Source organism: Copadichromis virginalis, linkage group LG10, assembly GCF_057382275.1.
Source record: "Copadichromis virginalis isolate Kocher_CV1m ecotype Utaka linkage group LG10, C_Virginalis_male_GT1.1, whole genome shotgun sequence".
NCBI lineage: Eukaryota > Metazoa > Chordata > Actinopteri > Cichliformes > Cichlidae > Copadichromis > Copadichromis virginalis.
This window is the reverse complement of record NC_140627.1, coordinates 12,429,357-12,451,078: the sequence shown is the minus strand read 5'-3', so window position 1 is coordinate 12,451,078 and position 21,722 is coordinate 12,429,357. Positions and strand designations below refer to the sequence as shown.

At 45.8% G+C, this 21,722-nt stretch overlaps 1 long non-coding RNA gene across 1 annotated transcript; it reads left to right on the top strand.

Moving 5' to 3' along the window:
• The first annotated feature begins 14,742 nt into the window (after nt 1–14,742).
• Nucleotides 14,743–20,402, top strand: LOC146699918 (uncharacterized). Its single transcript, XR_014922493.1, has 2 exons — nt 14,743–19,796; nt 19,917–20,402. It is a non-coding gene; the product is annotated as an uncharacterized LOC146699918 (long non-coding RNA).
• Nucleotides 20,403–21,722: the final 1,320 nt, after the last annotated feature.

Genomic DNA, 21,722 nt, shown 5'->3' with positions numbered 1-21,722 from the left:
CAGAACACGCAGGTGTAAACACACAGATCCAGGTCCCCTCCTGACATCCTTTTCTTCTCTGGATCAAAGGCTTTATTGACATAAACTATATTTTTTCTCTGCTGCAAAACACAAAGATAGCAGATAGCTTTTCTTCAAATTCTTTAATTCTCAATCGCTTTTGCAACTTTGTACTTTTGTATTACTTGCAGCAACAACTCCACCTCATTGTTAGTCCATTTAAAAAACTCGTCGCTTTTCCTTTTCATTTTCCTGCACGTTTCAAAGAGCCGGAAAGTAAATAAACGGCAGACAGAAATGAGGCAGGTCCAGTCACCTTGCGTTTCACGCATGCGCAGTACTGGAACGTAAGCGTTTTCGGCCGTTTCAATGTGAACACACAACTCTGTGAAAACGGTAGTTTGGACACGAGCATTTTCAGACAAAAACGCCTTTTTCAAATTGATCCGGGCTATCACAGGCCGTTCCAATGACGTCACCAATCACCACACTTCAAAGCACAAAGCCTGCGTTGTCACAGTAACGCATTCTGCGATAGGAGGTCATATATAGGAGTGAACTTGACTCTCACACAGCCTTAACTGTCTGCCTGTCCTCATGTCTGCAGTGCTGCTGTCTCCGGTCACCCTGCATGTTTCTAAGGTTAGTTTTCTCCATATTTATATTGTTCTTGTAGTTTTTGTCCTCTGGTTTTTGTCCTTGAGGTTTGAATATACATGTCAAATCAAATCAAATCACTTTTATTGTCACATCACATGTGCAGGTACATTGGTACAGTACATGTGAGTGAAATTCTTGTGTGCGAGCTTCACAAGCAACAGAGTTGTGCAAAATACAATAACGTGCAAAATACAATAACGTAAACAAGCAAAATATAAGAATGGCTAATCTGAAACTAATAAATATATGTACAATATATAATAGTATATGCATTTCTGGATGTGTATACTAAATGTTTTTCTACGTGTGTGTGTGTGTGTGTGTGTGTGTATACACATTTTTTACGAATTATCTGTCTCTCAGTCTGCTGGTACGGGACCGGATGCTGCAGAACCTCCTTCCTGTGGGAAGTAGTCGGAACAGTTTATGGCTGGGGTGACTGGATTCCTTGATGATCCTCCCCGCTTTCCTCAGGCAGCGCTTCGTGTGTGTGTGTGTGTGTGTGTTTTGTACTCAGATTAGGTTTGAAGTGTCTGTGTGGTGCAGCTGGTCTGGTCTGTCTCTGTACAGTCGAGGCTGCACCCACCTATAAAAGGTGGAGGCTCACCAGGACATGCACACCTCACAAGTTCCCGGCTCTCTCGACTCTGTTGAAGACGGGTTTCTTGGAGAAGGGGAGGGCAGTGAGGCACAGTCCCCCGACGCCCCTCGCGATGCCCCTCCGTCTTCGACTAACCCTCTGCATAGGAGCCGTGAGAGCCAGGAACTTGTGAGTTTTGTATGTCCACTCAGGCATCCTTCATACCTGGTCTGTAGGAAGTTCCTGTCAGAAGGAGGGGACACCGCGAGGGCGTCGAGGGGCGGAAGGCGGTGCCTTAGTGCCTTCCTCCTTCTGACATTGTAAAGGAACCCAGTTTTTTTAATGGTAATATGAATGTGTGTGTGTGTGTGTGTGTGTGTGTGTGTGTGTGTGTGTGTTTTGTACTCAGATTAGGTTTGAAGTGTCTGTGTGGTGCAGCTGGTCTGGTCTGTCTCTGTACAGTCGAGGCTGCACCCACCTATAAAAGGTGGAGGCTCACCAGGACATGCACACCTCACAAGTTCCCGGCTCTCTCGACTCTGTTGAAGACGGGTTTCTTGGAGAAGGGGAGGGCAGTGAGGCACAGTCCCCCGTCCCCCGACGCCCCTCGCGATGCCCCTCCGTCTTCGACTAACCCTCTGCATAGGAGCCGTGAGAGCCAGGAACTTGTGAGTTTTGTATGTCCACTCAGGCATCCTTCATACCTGGTCTGTAGGAGGTTCCTGTCAGAAGGAGGGGGCACCGCGAGGGCGTCGAGGGGCGGAAGGCGGTGCCTTAGTGCCTTCCTCCTTCTGACATTGTAAAGGAACCCTATTTTTTTTAAATGGTAAGATGTTTGTGTCTGTGTTTGTGTCTGTGTGTGTGTATGTATGTATGTATGTATGTGTTTTTTTTTGTACTCAGATTAGGTTTGAAGTGTCTGTGTGGTGCAGCTGGTCTGGTCTGTCTCTGTACAGTCGAGGCTGCACCCACCTATAAAAGGTGGAGGCTCACCAGGACATGCACACCTCACAAGTTCCCGGCTCTCTCGACTCTGTTGAAGACGGGTTTCTTGGAGAAGGGGAGGGCAGTGAGGCACAGTCCCCCGTCCCGCGATGCCCCTCCGTCTTCGACTAACCCTCTGCATAGGAGCCGTGAGAGCCAGGAACTTGTGAGTTTTGTATGTCCACTCAGGCATCCTTCATACCTGGTCTGTAGGAAGTTCCTGTCAGAAGGAGGGGGCACCGCGAGGGCGTCGAGGGGCGGAAGGCGGTGCCTTAGTGCCTTCCTCCTTCTGACATTGTAAAGGAACCCTATTTTTTTAAATGGTAAGATGTTTGTGTTTGTGTCTGTGTGTGTGTGTGTGTCTGTGTCTGTGTGTATGTATGTATGTGTTTTTTGTCCTCAGATTAGGTTTGAAGTGTCTGTGTGGTGCAGCTGGTCTGGTCTGTCTCTGTACAGTCGAGGCTGCACCCACCTATAAAAGGTGGAGGCTCACCAGGACATGCACACCTCACAAGTTCCCGGCTCTCTCGACTCTGTTGAAGACGGGTTTCTTGGAGAAGGGGAGGGCTTTGAGGCACAGTCCCCCGTCCCCCGACGCCCCTCGCGATGCCCCTCCGTCTTCGACGAACCCTCTGCATAGGAGCCGTGAGAGCCAGGAACTTGTGAGTTTTGTATGTCCACTCAGGCATCCTTCATACCTGGTCTGTAGGAAGTTCCTGTCAGAAGGAGGGGACACCGCGAGGGCGTCGAGGGGCGGAAGGCGGTGCCTTAGTGCCTTCCTCCTTCTGACATTGTAAAGGAACCCAGTTTTTTTAATGGTATTATGAATGTGTGTGTGTGTGTGTGTGTGTGTGTGTTTTGTACTCAGATTAGGTTTGAAGTGTCTGTGTGGTGCAGCTGGTCTGGTCTGTCTCTGTACAGTCGAGGCTGCACCCACCTATAAAAGGTGGAGGCTCACCAGGACATGCACACCTCACAAGTTCCCGGCTCTCTCGACTCTGTTGAAGACGGGTTTCTTGGAGAAGGGGAGGGCAGTGAGGCACAGTCCCCCGTCCCCCGACGCCCCTCGCGATGCCCCTCCGTCTTCGACTAACCCTCTGCATAGGAGCCGTGAGAGCCAGGAACTTGTGAGTTTTGTATGTCCACTCAGGCATCCTTCATACCTGGTCTGTAGGAGGTTCCTGTCAGAAGGAGGGGGCACCGCGAGGGCGTCGAGGGGCGGAAGGCGGTGCCTTAGTGCCTTCCTCCTTCTGACATTGTAAAGGAACCCTATTTTTTTAAATGGTAAGATGTTTGTGTCTGTGTGTGTGTCTGTGTCTGTGTGTATGTATGTATGTATGTGTTTTTTTTGTACTCAGATTAGGTTTGAAGTGTCTGTGTGGTGCAGCTGGTCTGGTCTGTCTCTGTACAGTCGAGGCTGCACCCACCTATAAAAGGTGGAGGCTCACCAGGACATGCACACCTCACAAGTTCCCGGCTCTCTCGACTCTGTTGAAGACGGGTTTCTTGGAGAAGGGGAGGGCAGTGAGGCACAGTCCCCCGTCCCGCGATGCCCCTCCGTCTTCGACTAACCCTCTGCATAGGAGCCGTGAGAGCCAGGAACTTGTGAGTTTTGTATGTCCACTCAGGCATCCTTCATACCTGGTCTGTAGGAAGTTCCTGTCAGAAGGAGGGGGCACCGCGAGGGCGTCGAGGGGCGGAAGGCGGTGCCTTAGTGCCTTCCTCCTTCTGACATTGTAAAGGAACCCTATTTTTTTAAATGGTAAGATGTTTGTGTCTGTGTGTGTGTCTGTGTCTGTGTGTATGTATGTATGTATGTATGTATGTGTTTTTTTGTACTCAGATTAGGTTTGAAGTGTCTGTGTGGTGCAGCTGGTCTGGTCTGTCTCTGTACAGTCGAGGCTGCACCCACCTATAAAAGGTGGAGGCTCACCAGGACATGCACACCTCACAAGTTCCCGGCTCTCTCGACTCTGTTGAAGACGGGTTTCTTGGAGAAGGGGAGGGCAGTGAGGCACAGTCCCCCGTCCCGCGATGCCCCTCCGTCTTCGACTAACCCTCTGCATAGGAGCCGTGAGAGCCAGGAACTTGTGAGTTTTGTATGTCCACTCAGGCATCCTTCATACCTGGTCTGTAGGAAGTTCCTGTCAGAAGGAGGGGGCACCGCGAGGGCGTCGAGGGGCGGAAGGCGGTGCCTTAGTGCCTTCCTCCTTCTGACATTGTAAAGGAACCCTATTTTTTTAAATGGTAAGATGTTTGTGTCTGTGTGTGTGTCTGTGTCTGTGTGTATGTATGTATGTATGTGTTTTTTTGTACTCAGATTAGGTTTGAAGTGTCTGTGTGGTGCAGCTGGTCTGGTCTGTCTCTGTACAGTCGAGGCTGCACCCACCTATAAAAGGTGGAGGCTCACCAGGACATGCACACCTCACAAGTTCCCGGCTCTCTCGACTCTGTTGAAGACGGGTTTCTTGGAGAAGGGGAGGGCAGTGAGGCACAGTCCCCCGTCCCCCGACGCCCCTCGCGATGCCCCTCCGTCTTCGACTAACCCTCTGCATAGGAGCCGTGAGAGCCAGGAACTTGTGAGTTTTGTATGTCCACTCAGGCATCCTTCATACCTGGTCTGTAGGAAGTTCCTGTCAGAAGGAGGGGGCACCGCGAGGGCGTCGAGGGGCGGAAGGCGGTGCCTTAGTGCCTTCCTCCTTCTGACATTGTAAAGGAACCCTATTTTTTTAAATGGTAAGATGTTTGTGTCTGTGTGTATGTATGTATGTGTTTTTTGTCCTCAGATTAGGTTTGAAGTGTCTGTGTGGTGCAGCTGGTCTGGTCTGTCTCTGTACAGTCGAGGCTGCACCCACCTATAAAAGGTGGAGGCTCACCAGGACATGCACACCTCACAAGTTCCCGGCTCTCTCGACTCTGTTGAAGACGGGTTTCTTGGAGAAGGGGAGGGCAGTGAGGCACAGTCCCCCGTCCCCCGACGCCCCTCGCGATGCCCCTCCGTCTTCGACTAACCCTCTGCATAGGAGCCGTGAGAGCCAGGAACTTGTGAGTTTTGTATGTCCACTCAGGCATCCTTCATACCTGGTCTGTAGGAGGTTCCTGTCAGAAGGAGGGGGCACCGCGAGGGCGTCGAGGGGCGGAAGGCGGTGCCTTAGTGCCTTCCTCCTTCTGACATTGTAAAGGAACCCTATTTTTTTAAATGGTAAGATGTTTGTGTCTGTGTGTATGTATGTATGTATGTGTTTTTTTGTACTCAGATTAGGTTTGAAGTGTCTGTGTGGTGCAGCTGGTCTGGTCTGTCTCTGTACAGTCGAGGCTGCACCCACCTATAAAAGGTGGAGGCTCACCAGGACATGCACACCTCACAAGTTCCCGGCTCTCTCGACTCTGTTGAAGACGGGTTTCTTGGAGAAGGGGAGGGCAGTGAGGCACAGTCCCCCGTCCCCCGACGCCCCTCGCGATGCCCCTCCGTCTTCGACTAACCCTCTGCATAGGAGCCGTGAGAGCCAGGAACTTGTGAGTTTTGTATGTCCACTCAGGCATCCTTCATACCTGGTCTGTAGGAGGTTCCTGTCAGAAGGAGGGGGCACCGCGAGGGCGTCGAGGGGCGGAAGGCGGTGCCTTAGTGCCTTCCTCCTTCTGACATTGTAAAGGAACCCTATTTTTTTTAAATGGTAAGATGTTTGTGTCTGTGTTTGTGTCTGTGTCTGTGTGTATGTATGTATGTATGTATGTATGTGTTTTTTTTGTACTCAGATTAGGTTTGAAGTGTCTGTGTGGTGCAGCTGGTCTGGTCTGTCTCTGTACAGTCGAGGCTGCACCCACCTATAAAAGGTGGAGGCTCACCAGGACATGCACACCTCACAAGTTCCCGGCTCTCTCGACTCTGTTGAAGACGGGTTTCTTGGAGAAGGGGAGGGCAGTGAGGCACAGTCCCCCGTCCCGCGATGCCCCTCCGTCTTCGACTAACCCTCTGCATAGGAGCCGTGAGAGCCAGGAACTTGTGAGTTTTGTATGTCCACTCAGGCATCCTTCATACCTGGTCTGTAGGAAGTTCCTGTCAGAAGGAGGGGGCACCGCGAGGGCGTCGAGGGGCGGAAGGCGGTGCCTTAGTGCCTTCCTCCTTCTGACATTGTAAAGGAACCCTATTTTTTTAAATGGTAAGATGTTTGTGTCTGTGTGTGTGTCTGTGTCTGTGTGTATGTATGTATGTATGTGTTTTTTTGTACTCAGATTAGGTTTGAAGTGTCTGTGTGGTGCAGCTGGTCTGGTCTGTCTCTGTACAGTCGAGGCTGCACCCACCTATAAAAGGTGGAGGCTCACCAGGACATGCACACCTCACAAGTTCCCGGCTCTCTCGACTCTGTTGAAGACGGGTTTCTTGGAGAAGGGGAGGGCAGTGAGGCACAGTCCCCCGTCCCCCGACGCCCCTCGCGATGCCCCTCCGTCTTCGACTAACCCTCTGCATAGGAGCCGTGAGAGCCAGGAACTTGTGAGTTTTGTATGTCCACTCAGGCATCCTTCATACCTGGTCTGTAGGAAGTTCCTGTCAGAAGGAGGGGGCACCGCGAGGGCGTCGAGGGGCGGAAGGCGGTGCCTTAGTGCCTTCCTCCTTCTGACATTGTAAAGGAACCCTATTTTTTTAAATGGTAAGATGTTTGTGTCTGTGTGTGTGTGTGTGTGTGTGTGTCTGTGTGTATGTATGTGTTTTTTGTCCTCAGATTAGGTTTGAAGTGTCTGTGTGGTGCAGCTGGTCTGGTCTGTCTCTGTACAGTCGAGGCTGCACCCACCTATAAAAGGTGGAGGCTCACCAGGACATGCACACCTCACAAGTTCCCGGCTCTCTCGACTCTGTTGAAGACGGGTTTCTTGGAGAAGGGGAGGGCAGTGAGGCACAGTCCCCCGTCCCCCGACGCCCCTCGCGATGCCCCTCCGTCTTCGACTAACCCTCTGCATAGGAGCCGTGAGAGCCAGGAACTTGTGAGTTTTGTATGTCCACTCAGGCATCCTTCATACCTGGTCTGTAGGAAGTTCCTGTCAGAAGGAGGGGGCACCGAGGGGGCACCGCGAGGGCGTCGAGGGGCGGAAGGTGGTGCCTTAGTGCCTTCCTCCTTCTGACATTGTAAAGGAACCCAGTTTTTTTAATGGTAATATGAATGTGTGTGTGTGTGTGTGTGTGTGTGTGTGTGTGTGTGTTTTGTACTCAGATTAGGTTTGAAGTGTCTGTGTGGTGCAGCTGGTCTGGTCTGTCTCTGTACAGTCGAGGCTGCACCCACCTATAAAAGGTGGAGGCTCACCAGGACATGCACACCTCACAAGTTCCCGGCTCTCTCGACTCTGTTGAAGACGGGTTTCAGTGAGGCACAGTCCCCCGTCCCCCGACGCCCCTCGCGATGCCCCTCCGTCTTCGACTAACCCTCTGCATAGGAGCCGTGAGAGCCAGGAACTTGTGAGTTTTGTATGTCCACTCAGGCATCCTTCATACCTGGTCTGTAGGAGGTTCCTGTCAGAAGGAGGGGGCACCGCGAGGGCGTCGAGGGGCGGAAGGCGGTGCCTTAGTGCCTTCCTCCTTCTGACATTGTAAAGGAACCCTATTTTTTTTAAATGGTAAGATGTTTGTGTCTGTGTTTGTGTCTGTGTCTGTATGTATGTGTTTTTTTGTACTCAGATTAGGTTTGAAGTGTCTGTGTGGTGCAGCTGGTCTGGTCTGTCTCTGTACAGTCGAGGCTGCACCCACCTATAAAAGGTGGAGGCTCACCAGGACATGCACACCTCACAAGTTCCCGGCTCTCTCGACTCTGTTGAAGACGGGTTTCTTGGAGAAGGGGAGGGCAGTGAGGCACAGTCCCCCGTCCCGCGATGCCCCTCCGTCTTCGACTAACCCTCTGCATAGGAGCCGTGAGAGCCAGGAACTTGTGAGTTTTGTATGTCCACTCAGGCATCCTTCATACCTGGTCTGTAGGAAGTTCCTGTCAGAAGGAGGGGGCACCGCGAGGGCGTCGAGGGGCGGAAGGCGGTGCCTTAGTGCCTTCCTCCTTCTGACATTGTAAAGGAACCCTATTTTTTTAAATGGTAAGATGTTTGTGTCTGTGTGTGTGTGTGTGTGTGTCTGTGTCTGTGTGTATGTATGTATGTGTTTTTTGTCCTCAGATTAGGTTTGAAGAGTCTGTGTGGTGCAGCTGGTCTGGTCTGTCTCTGTACAGTCGAGGCTGCACCCACCTATAAAAGGTGGAGGCTCACCAGGACATGCACACCTCACAAGTTCCCGGCTCTCTCGACTCTGTTGAAGACGGGTTTCTTGGAGAAGGGGAGGGCAGTGAGGCACAGTCCCCCGTCCCCCGACGCCCCTCGCGATGCCCCTCCGTCTTCGACTAACCCTCTGCATAGGAGCCGTGAGAGCCAGGAACTTGTGAGTTTTGTATGTCCACTCAGGCATCCTTCATACCTGGTCTGTAGGAAGTTCCTGTCAGAAGGAGGGGGCACCGCGAGGGCGTCGAGGGGCGGAAGGCGGTGCCTTAGTGCCTTCCTCCTTCTGACATTGTAAAGGAACCCTATTTTTTTTAAATGGTAAGATGTTTGTGTCTGTGTGTGTGTGTGTGTGTGTGTGTGTGTGTGTGTGTGTGTGTGTGTGTGTGTGTGTGTGTGTGTGTGTGTGTTTTGTACTCAGATTAGGTTTGAAGTGTCTGTGTGGTGCAGCTGGTCTGGTCTGTCTCTGTACAGTCGAGGCTGCACCCACCTATAAAAGGTGGAGGCTCACCAGGACATGCACACCTCACAAGTTCCCGGCTCTCTCGACTCTGTTGAAGACGGGTTTCTTGGAGAAGGGGAGGGCAGTGAGGCACAGTCCCCCGTCCCCCGACGCCCCTCGCGATGCCCCTCCGTCTTCGACGAACCCTCTGCATAGGAGCCGTGAGAGCCAGGAACTTGTGAGTTTTGTATGTCCACTCAGGCATCCTTCATACCTGGTCTGTAGGAAGTTCCTGTCAGAAGGAGGGGGCACCGCGAGGGCGTCGAGGGGCGGAAGGCGGTGCCTTAGTGCCTTCCTCCTTCTGACATTGTAAAGGAACCCTATTTTTTTAAATGGTAAGATGTGTGTGTGTGTGTGTGTGTGTGTGTGTGTGTGTGTGTGTGTGTGTGTGTGTGTGTTTTGTACTCAGATTAGGTTTGAAGTGTCTGTGTGGTTTTGTACTCAGATTAGAATTGAAGTGTCTGTGTGGTGCAGCTGGTCTGGTCTGTCTCTGTACAGTCGAGGCTGCACCCACCTATAAAAGGTGGAGGCTCACCAGGACATGCACACCTCACAAGTTCCCGGCTCTCTCGACTCTGTTGAAGACGGGTTTCTTGGAGAAGGGGAGGGCAGTGAGGCACAGTCCCCCGTCCCCCGACGCCCCTCGCGATGCCCCTCCGTCTTCGACTAACCCTCTGCATAGGAGCCGTGAGAGCCAGGAACTTGTGAGTTTTGTATGTCCACTCAGGCATCCTTCATACCTGGTCTGTAGGAGGTTCCTGTCAGAAGGAGGGGGCACCGCGAGGGCGTCGAGGGGCGGAAGGCGGTGCCTTAGTGCCTTCCTCCTTCTGACATTGTAAAGGAACCCAGTTTTTTTAATGGTAATATGAATGTGTGTGTGTGTGTGTGTGTGTGTGTGTGTGTGTTTTGTACTCAGATTAGGTTTGAAGTGTCTGTGTGGTGCAGCTGGTCTGGTCTGTCTCTGTACAGTCGAGGCTGCACCCACCTATAAAAGGTGGAGGCTCACCAGGACATGCACACCTCACAAGTTCCCGGCTCTCTCGACTCTGTTGAAGACGGGTTTCTTGGAGAAGGGGAGGGCAGTGAGGCACAGTCCCCCGTCCCCCGACGCCCCTCGCGATGCCCCTCCGTCTTCGACGAACCCTCTGCATAGGAGCCGTGAGAGCCAGGAACTTGTGAGTTTTGTATGTCCACTCAGGCATCCTTCATACCTGGTCTGTAGGAAGTTCCTGTCAGAAGGAGGGGACACCGCGAGGGCGTCGAGGGGCGGAAGGCGGTGCCTTAGTGCCTTCCTCCTTCTGACATTGTAAAGGAACCCAGTTTTTTTAATGGTATTATGAATGTGTGTGTGTGTGTGTGTGTGTGTGTGTGTGTGTGTGTGTGTGTGTGTGTGTGTGTTTTGTACTCAGATTAGGTTTGAAGTGTCTGTGTGGTGCAGCTGGTCTGGTCTGTCTCTGTACAGTCGAGGCTGCACCCACCTATAAAAGGTGGAGGCTCACCAGGACATGCACACCTCACAAGTTCCCGGCTCTCTCGACTCTGTTGAAGACGGGTTTCTTGGAGAAGGGGAGGGCAGTGAGGCACAGTCCCCCGACGCCCCTCGCGATGCCCCTCCGTCTTCGACTAACCCTCTGCATAGGAGCCGTGAGAGCCAGGAACTTGTGAGTTTTGTATGTCCACTCAGGCATCCTTCATACCTGGTCTGTAGGAAGCTCCTGTCAGAAGGAGGATGGACAGTGAACATTTTAAGCCCACTCGGCAGCGACAGATGGCCACCCCTTCCTGAGCCTGGTTCTGTCGGAGGTTTCTCCCCTTTAAAAGGGAGTTTTTCCTCCCCATCGTCGCCAAGTGCTTGCTCATAGGGGATTTTTTGGGCTTTTTTTTTTAAAAACCAACTGCTGATAAGTTCACTGGCATCAAGTTTAGGACTCTGCAAATATTTAAATGGATAATTCGTCATCAAGTGAGGAATGATCCATTTAAATCATATTTGAGAGTCACATATATTTGTATATAAATATGATTTGTTGGACAATAAGACAAATCACAGACTAATTTGGACAATTGGGAAAAATCAAATAAATAAAAAAATTGGATAAAATGCATGTGTCATTGTTTCATATTGATTTCAAATAACATACCATTTGATTTCAACATATTTTTGTTACACTTGCAGTGGTGTTATTTTGTTATGATCCTGTTCATTTTAAATATAAATATAAATCATCTAAATAGAAATGGAAAACTAGAAAAATTAAAAATATAGCTTTACTAATCTGAAAGTTATTTGTCATTGGATCCATCATTCCCACAGTGGAAACACATTATTTCATATTATGTTCAATTCAGTAGTTAAAAGTATAAAATTTAATAATGTCTATTTTTAGTTTACTTTGTTAATAAACACATTTATTAGTATTTTAGAAACTAACATCATACATATCCAAATATGAAGCAATGTTTTAACTGCCATTTACATACAGACCTGTGGCCAACTTTATAAACCATTTTGAATTTTTTCCAGCTGAGGCGTTCAAAATAGATATACAGGGAGTGCAGAATTATTAGGTAAGTTGTACTTTTTGAGGAATAATGTTATTATTGAACAACAACCATGTTCTCAATGAACCCAAAAAACTCATTAATATCAAAGCTGAATGTTTTTGGAAGTAGTTTTTAGTTTGTTTTTACTTTTAGCTATTTTAGGGGGATATCTGTGTGTGCAGGTGACTATTACTGTGCATAATTATTAGGCAACTTAACAAAAAACAAATATATACCCATTTCAATTATTTATTTTTACCAGTGAAACCAATATAACATCTCCACATTCACAAATATACATTTCTGACATTCAAAAACAAAACAAAAACAAATCAGCGACCAATATAGCCACCTTTCTTTGCAAGGACACTCAAAAGCCTGCCATCCATGGATTCTGTCAGTGTTTGGATCTGTTCACCATCAACATTGCGTGCAGCAGCAACCACAGCCTCCCAGACACTGTTCAGAGAGGTGTACTGTTTTCCCTCCTTGTAAATCTCACATTTGATGATAAACCACAGGTTCTCAATGGGGTCCAGATCAGGTGAACAAGGAGGCCATGTCATTAGTTTTTCTTCTTTTATACCCTTTCTTGCCAGCCACGCTGTGGAGTACTTGGACGCGTGTGATGGAGCATTGTCCTGCATGAAAATCATGTTTTTCTTGAAGGATGCAGACTTCTTCCTGTACCACTGCTTGAAGAAGGTGTCTTCCAGGAACTGGCAGTAGGACTGGGAGTTGAGCTTGACTCCATCCTCAACCCGAAAAGGCCCCACAAGCTCATCTTTGATGATACCAGCCCAAACCAGTACTCCACCTCCACCTTGCTGGTGTCTGAGTCAGACTGGAGCTCTCTGCCCTTTACCAATCCAGCCACGGGCCCATCCATCTGGCCCATCAAGACTCACTCTCATTTCATCAGTCCATAAAACCTTAGAAAAACCAGTCTTGAGATATTTCTTGGCCCAGTCTTGACGTTTCAGCTTGTGTGTCTTGTTCAGTGGTGGTCGTCTTTCAGCCTTTCTTACCTTGGCCATGTCTCTGAGTATTGCACACCTTGTGCTTTTGGGCACTCCAGTGATGTTGCAGCTCTGAAATATGGCCAAACTGGTGGCAAGTGGCATCTTGGCAGCTGCACGCTTGACTTTTCTCAGTTCATGGGCAGTTATTTTGTGCCTTGGTTTTTCCACACGCTTCTTGCGACCCTGTTGACTATTTTGAATGAAACGCTTGATTGTTCGATGATCACGCTTCAGAAGCTTTGCAATTTTGAGACTGCTGCATCCCTCTGCAAGATATCTCACTATTTTTGACTATTTATGGCACCAAAACCAATGCCACTTTCAGCCTGTCAAGTCCTTCTTTTGACCCATTTTGCCAAAGGAAAGGACGTTGCCTAATAATTATGCACACCTGATATAGGGTGTTGATGTCATTAGACCACACCCCTTCTCATTACAGAGATGCACATCACCTAATATGCTTTCGAGCCTATACAGCGTGGAGTAAGACAACATGCATGAAGAGGATGATGTGGACAAAATACTCATTTGCCTAATAATTCTGCACTCCCTGTACTTTTGATTGTCACAGTGTTATTTGGGCAGCTGCCTGCCTAATATAACATAACATCACCACAATATTTTACATTAAATGAGGAAATGTATCTTTGTTTCCTCAGCTAAGACTGCTTGGCTGCTGTAGCTTGTGTTTATGTTGAGAGTGACATCTGATTTAAAAGCAAGAAGCAAAAGCCACTGAGCACCATCAGGCAGCACAGAGGCAATGCTACAAATTTAAGGAACGAAGGTCAATTCTTTGTGTGTGTACATGCACAGAGCACATGTGCACACGGTTGTGCAGATTAACTCACAGATGTATATGACAACTCACGTTTGTGGCATTGACATTGTTTTCCAATCTTAAATGTAATACATACATTTCCGTCATTGGCCATAATTCTTGCAAGGAAGGGACTCAAAGGTCACAAGTTATTAAATCAAATTAATTAAACACACCATTAAAAGAAGTTCACTATTCACTCCTTAACACATTGAAAATAGTGACATCAAGGGAAAAACATGCAGTGCAGCACTATCAGAGTGTCAGGCGCCACCTCTCTGGGGACATCTCAGGCCCTCCAAGGTTTGGAGGCCTATCTCCCCCTACCACCACTTCCCCTGCCAGTGGCGGACTCCCTCAGACATCGGTGCGTTGGTGGTTCTTTGTGTCCGGGGATGGGCGTCCAGGTACACACCGGCTCACTCCTTGGCGGCCTGGAGCCTGGGGCTCGCTCGGGCCACTTCGGAGGTGGGGTGCCCCCGGCCTCTTGGCCTGGGGCTCGGTCACTCAGGCACGGCTGGCTGCCGGCGGAGCTCACGGGCGCGTCACTGCAACTCCCCCTGGCTTCTGCTCCGCGGCTGCTGAGTGAGCCCTCATCTGGGACTCTCCTCAGCTCTTTCTGGGACAGTGGCGCGGCTGCCCCTCTGTTGGTCTTCCTTGGTCTCTTGTGTTCTGGGGGCCTCTGGATGTCTGGAGTTTTGATCTCCTCCATACCTGCTTCATGCCCTGGAGGACGGGGCTGTGCCCCCCCCCCCCCCCACACACCCTCTAGCAGATCATTACATGAAGGAACCTTTTTAAAAAAAACAAGCGCATCCATGCTCACAGGTGTACACATGGGTGATCACACCCACAAACTACACCCTTTTTGGCTCCTACCTCAAAGCACACTGTGTTCTGTTGATCTTATGTGCTGCACAATAATGTTTAATATTTAGTATTTACTGTCATATTCCCATATATCATTGTGATGCTGTTTATTCTATTACTCTTGTTCTCTTCTGCTTGTTTTCTTTTTTCTTTCTCAGCAGGTGATCCAGGTGATCAATATATGCATTTTTTATTTCTTTTTTTTTTTTCTGCTCATTCTGTTGGTTTTTGTTTTTTGCCCTTCTCCCCCGTCCCTCTTCTCAGCTGTTTCTCTTTCCCTCTTTCTTTCTCCCCTTCTTTCCCCCAGTCAAGTCTGTCCCGTATTCAGCAAGTGAAAATAAAATAAACAATAAAAGGTGAATCAAATGGATCTTTACGGCAAGGCTGGGATGGTCAATTTGGTAAAGTAAATCCGTTGGGCATCTTTCTTTGCCTTTAGACAACAATTCTGATGGTAAAAGAGCCAAATGGGACAGGCAAAAAAAAAAGAAAAAAAGAAAAAAAAAAGAAGTGGCTTTAGATCTGACTCTTACAGACAGGCATGCATGTCTCAGGGTGATTACACACTAACACATTGTGATTAATCACACACATTTGTATATATATTTTATTAACAAGATTTAAAAAAAACACTATACAAAATGTGTTTTTGTGACAGGCCGCTAGTAACAAAGTGCTTAAAGATTTCAAATTGGTTCTTTCCCAAGTTTTCTGTTATGTGTACACATATTCCTTGAATTAGGTGCTTTTTAATTCTCCAATAATGGTCAGTGCACATTTTCTGATCCTGAGCATTTCTCAAACACAGGAGGGGAGAGCCTGAAACCATTTACCAAAGTCACATTAGCACTAGTGTTCAGCCTAAAAAATAGACAAGTTAAAAGTCATGCATTTGAGTCAATCATCCTTTTTTATTTTTTTTATTATATTATTTGTTTATTTATTAAATTATTTTCGAGACACTGTTAGTTGTTAGAAGCCAATGTTTTAATGATAGGATATGTATGACAGTAATTAAACAACTTAAGATATCCAAGATTACCACAAAAACACAGAAATAAAAATCATAGAATCACAGAAAGCTTGTTTCTCTCCTGTTAGTCTATAGGCCCAGTTACCTTTTACTTTTCTGTGGTCAGTAGCCCTTCATGTCATATTCCGTCTCTATGTATAATATAGCATTACTAATACAATAACCTGTACGTAAATGAACTTCATTGTGTAATTGATGGCCGTTCCCAAAGTACTAGTCACTTAAAGTTTAAATTTCACATCTAAATTCTCATCTTTGAGCAACTAGAACTCTGAGCTATGAAATAAATGTAGTGAGGGTAAAAGTATCAAATCACATTCTCTGTTATACTATACATTTATTGTCTAAAAAACATTTTGCACTTTCCTCCTATAAAGGAACAAAGTGAGTGTTAAGTGTCGTTAGCTGTGGTACTTTATCTCTTCTATGATGTTGCTGCAGTGTCTGGTGGAGGCCCGACCAGCCTCACGGTTTCTGATGAGACTGCCGTTAGCATGGTGATTAGCTGGGTATCTCCCAATGCTCATGTCCTCCAGTATCGTGTGTCCTACACAGCATTGACTGGAGCTGATAGCCAGGGTCACACTGTGAGTGGGTTCTAGTCATTACATCTTCAACTATTCTGGCTTTCAGCCGGCTGTCATGTGTGAGAATTCCAGGAATTCCATAAGTCCCAAAACTTTAAATGAGTTTTGACTGTGTTGGGATGATGGTGTGGTTTGTTGTCTGCAGGTGCTGGTCCCTAGTGGGAAGAAGCAGGTGATGCTGGAGTCATTGCAGCCAGATACACGTTACAGCATCTTGGTCACCGCTGAGTACCACAACAGAGAAGGAGGCAGCGGTTCAGCTCAGGGCAAAACTGGGAGTCAAACAAGGGAAAGATGCCAAGACAGCTCAAGTTCAACTTGCAGTTAAGACCGACAGGCTTACATGCAAAAAGTGCAAATGTCCCATAACTTTACCCTTACAGGAGGATATGCAAACTTGAAGGTCTCCTCATATAGAAACATCAGGATTTTGGGCAGTATTGTTTCTACAGCACTACACATACAGTCATTTTGGTCCAGAGACACAGATTCCTTTCTCTGCATAATGATAGGCTCTCTGAACAATGAGACAGCAGCCAGTATCGGGCATCCCAGAACAGAGCTAGTTTTCTTGATCAACTTGTTCAGTTTCTTCCTGTCCCCAGTAGACCACACCATAAAACATGGACAATACCACCAAAGAGTCCTAGAAGGTCTCCAGGAGCTCTCCCTGCTCCCTTCCAAATCCCTTCCAAAAGATTTCTCTGTTGCAAATACAACCGTCTCTATCCTTTTGTGTACATGGACTCTCTGTTGTTACTCCAGACCAGTTTATTGGTCAGATCACTTATATGAGTCAGCTATCTTAATGCCCATTCTCTGGATGTTCACTGGTGTAGGTGGAGTCCACTACCTGCTCCTTGGTTTTCCGAGTGTTGATCTGGAAGTGGTTCTGCTGGCACCAGTTGGAAAAAGTCCTCAGTCAGTTCTCTGTATTCCCTGTTGTCTTGTTGTCAGTAAAGTACACAGTGAGGAGATGCTCTCATTGCCCACCCATTATTTTAAAATAGAGATAGCCTACATAGTTCATACATAAGAGAGACTGTTATGAGCCAATTAAGAGAAAGTGTTAAATGAGTTGTGGGCCACTGCTGGCACTGTCATCACATTGAAGGGTCACTTCAGTGTTCAAGTAGTATAAAAACAAACAAGAAAAAACCCACAAATATTTCAGAAAATGTAGTGTTTTGTTTGTTTGTCACTGAATAGTGTTGGAATAAAGTGTGAAAATTGTGAAGGATTAAAATATTCCAAGAGCTGAAATTATTTTACTAAAACACGTTTCAATCATATTTTATCAACACAAATTGCACAGGTTTATTGAATATGAATAACTTGTGTTAATTCAACTCAATTGTTTAAGCTCGTGCCAAAGCAAAACATCTGTGTGCAACCAATGTCCACTATTAATGGTTGGCGCCGCTTTGGAAGCAGAAACTGTTGGTTTGAAAGCCTTTAGTGTCTCCTTGTGGCGGGACTCTTATACTGCACTGTAAGATGTCGAGCAGTGTCAGCCGTATGCTAGAAAGTGATACATTCAAATTTCTGGGGTCACCATGAAGAGCTTACTTCCTTTCTTGCTCAGTGTGTAAAATGTGGTACTTAACAGATTGAAAAGAAAAATGATGGCACCCTTGTAGTTCACACAAGTGGTGATGATTCAGGGTTTTAATTTTTAAGGTTTCATTTTTGAGCCATCATAAATTTTAAAACAGGAAAGTATACTATTTAACAAATGTTAAGACAAAGCTAATATAGCTGCTCATATATAGCTACTTATAATTTGAAGACCAATGAGTAGACTTCCCAGAATGGAAACAGCACTCTTTGTGTGGTTTGAGAAAACATTCAAGTTGTTAAGAACTATGACTGAGAAGAATCCGCCTGTGTACAGCAGCAGGCTGCCTTCCTAGAATTTGGATATCCTCCGTGCGCTCGTCTCTGCATTATGTGCATTACCTCTCTTGGAACGTTAAAACCACAGCAGCTTTTTATACTTTTTTTCATTCACTATCAGCTTACATGTAAAGTCTACTCTGAAGAAGATTATTCAAAACATGCAACACAGTCACCAATCCCAGCAAATTCACCCCTAAGTCCGAGTGTACAATACAGAAAACAAAAGAGCTACATCTCAGACTCTACAGGCTTCAGTTAGCACGTTAAATGTGAAAGTTCAGTTAGAAAAAGACTAAAAAAACAAGTTGAATTTTATTTAGTCACATTGGAAACTTCCGAATCAATGTTACGGAAGTGGAGGAAGCGCAGTTTTTGGCTTTCCCCTTATTTCAAAAGTGCTTCATCTCTTTGCTATGACTGTCGCCAGGCATAATTTGCAGATGATAATGGTTTTAGCCGCTGCGATGCTTTCGACCAAAATAGGCGCAGCTTGATGACATCATCAACATGCGCTATCGCGATAGAGCGATATAGTGAAACTCTCTATCGTTGGCCAAATTTATATCGTTTCTATCGTATATCGTTTATATCGCCCACCCCTAATCCAGACACATTTATTGTTTCTTTAATCACCACAATAGTTTGAATTTGTGCTAAAATCTCTTAAAAAGCTGTTTTGAGTGATAAGTTTGGCTTTAATGTGTTAAACTTGCATTAGATAAGATAATGTACCACTGAACACAGGAGGGATTATTCCTGAAAATGGGTCTCTGAACACCTCTGTAGATATTCTATTCAAAATCATTCATGATTTGTGATCAGTGTTAATATTAAGCATTTATATGATTATTTACTCTTTTGATTAATTGCTGTGATTCAACATGAAATCAAATGTGAGTCTATTCAGAAAACAAGACATTTCTAATTCACCTCAGACTTTTGAGCTGTAGTCTACATTGTAATTATAGTGTACGGTTATTGATTAGAGCAGATGATATGAGACCATCAGGAGAGACTGTTAAAAAGTTATGAGCTGTCTTGATGCAGAGAAAGTGGAGTTTGTCATCCTTGAGCTGCTGCCAAGATAGCCATCAGGTAGGATTGGATGATGCTTTTGCTCTGTGGTCAAGTTCAGACATAGGCTTTAAGCAAGCATGAGCCACTGATAAGCGTGATAGATTAATAAGCATGTATAAAGTGGACTTGTTAAACAGCTCTGATAGGAGAAAGTCAATGAGCACGCAATAAAGTGGACTTGTTAGGGCCAGTTTACCATCAGCCTTGCTAAAGTTGAACTTCATTTGTATTTAAAAACAGACTTTAAAGAAAATTCTTATTTGAAACTGGTGATAAAATCCAGGTCAGACACAGTTACATACAAACATACAGTACACACTACTGCTCAAAAGTCCCTGCTTTTAATAGAAAATTGGCTTTAATGTAATATCACATGAAGTTTATCAGTAATGTTTTCACAGCTTTAATCAAATCATTCATCGTCCATAAGTTGTGATGGAAAAATGTCTGCAAGTGTGCAGGAGCCCATTTTTAGAGAAATTAAATGAGGTTAGATTCGAACTTGAAATTTTTATATAAAAGTTTCAGGTGGTGATGAATGTAAGTTTCACATAGTAGAAATTTGTGTTTATCATTTATATTGGTTTTATTCTGAGCTTAGTGTTTATTTGTGAGCATTGTTTTTATCTCCATGATTTTACTCTGTTTGTATCACATGTTTTTAGTCTGTTTTTACATTGTTTTAATCCACTGTGGATTGGCTGGGCACGGGACAAATTAGCTGATAGTCACCACCTGCTGAGGCATGTGTCTGTCCAGTGGTGTCCTTTCAGCTGTTTAAAGGACTTATTAAAAGGAAGCAAGCTGAGTACTGGAAGGAGAGAGGCCCTAGATTGGAAGAGGAACGCATGAAGCCCGTCTGGAGACTGGTCAGCGTGATGTGGTGACCCAGTCCCGGCAGCAGGAACGGCGACAGTAGGAGACAACGCGTGTGATTGACATCAGTGCAGATGTTTACCACTGCCTGCATTTGTGAGTAGTGGCTGACTGTTGTTCACTGGGTGCAGCCGTGTTGGGAGAGTGTCGCCATGGCTATAAGCCAGGGCAGCTTCTGGGATGATGGTTCTGGCTCCTATTTGTTTTTACGTACAGGCGATGACGTGAGGGGAGCCGCTGTGGTATCGAGCGACGGGACAGGAGGCTCCTAGTCTGCCTGGCACGATGCTGGCGTGGACCTCGCTTAGCAAGAGGAATTTCTGTCCAGCTCAAGAACACACAAGGAGTATTCGTCCTGGGTTGTGGGACTGGGAGGGATTTTTGTGCATGAAGAGAATTGTATTTTTACCAGTTTTAGAATAATCTTATCTAGTCTCGGTGGGAATTTTTGCATATTGAGAAAAATGTTGTTGTGAATTGGCTTGATTTAAATCAAATTGAACTGCCCTCAATTAAAACCAAATATAACTTGTAATCAGATCTATTCAAATGTAAAGTCATCTCACTCAATTTGGACAACTAGCACTGAAAAATACACTGACATCCTCTGTTTCCCAATTAGCAGATGAGAGGTTGCTGTTTTATTCATGACTCAATACTTGAATGGTTTTATCCTGTTTATGAATAAACATTTTAAAATGACATTGCTGTATGATTAATTCTTTGTCTGTGTCAGTCCTTAATACATACTCATGTGTACAATAATTCTAGTTGCCACAGTCTCCGGAGATCCTATGCTCCGTTTTCTCATACTTTTCTTCACTGCTTACCTCATTCTGCCCAATAAAATGTACAAATTTCTGTTTATGACTTGTTTTATGCCATTAATAAAAAATGTCTCCATATGAGGACGTACTTAAAAGAAAAAGTCACCACTTTGCATTTTATGAAGCAAGTAAACAAACACGGGGCTATTTATCACATAAATAACTTTTAGGTCTGTGGGATAGAAGGATAGGAGCTTTAAATGTTGTGCCTCCATAATTACTCTTTACAGTGTTCAGCGACTGTTGTGATTTGGTGCTATATACATAAACTTGAAGTGAATGAATCCACCTGTTCACAGGAGATCACAGGAAGATGACAACAAACATCAGAAGATCTTATTGTGCGCCAGAGTAAAAGGGTGGTTTCTTGGGACTAAAAGCACATAAACTATAGCAGAACCTCACATAAAGCAGGAAATAAGCAGGCAGCACTTCAACTGCTAATGCATGTTTTGCACTTTTATTGTTGTGTCATTCACTAACAGTTCACTGGTGCAAGATTACCATATACAGAATTAGGATATCTGCATGACACATCTATCCTATACAGCGAATGGATTATAATTATTACAAATACAGTAAGCATATTTACATTTGATTTCAAGCTCCATACAATATAGATATTTACAAAGTATGAAAATGAAAACGGTCTGACAAATAATGTACAGTGTTAACGACGGGTTTTTTTTCCCTTTTCCTTTGGTGAACAAATCTGAAAGGGGGTGGGGTTAACTGATATTAATTGTCAGAGGGGGAAAATATCATGGCTAGTTTCGCATCAACGGAAAAACAAACACACACACAGAAAAAAGTGATGAGGTGAAGAAAGACACATTAAGTGTGCTGTCGTTTTAGATGTCACAAGCTACTTTGTATAGTCCTATATCCCTGATATTAGAAAGAAGTAAAATGAGTTAAAATACCCCCCCCCCCAAAAAAAAGCTATTGCTTCTAATTCACTCAAACCGTTTTTTAATAAAGAGGAAGCACTAATGTAACTCACCTCCTCAGTCGGGGTGCAGGGGTTACATTTTAGGTCTCCTTTTCCTCCCCCCCCCTCTCTCTCTTACATTCAAACCCTCTTTTAGTTCACACTAGAAAAGGCCGCCACACCATTACTTGGTTTAATATGAGTGGAACAACTAAACCACACAGACTTTAAATGATCAGTTAGTTGAACCTTTTATTAATATGT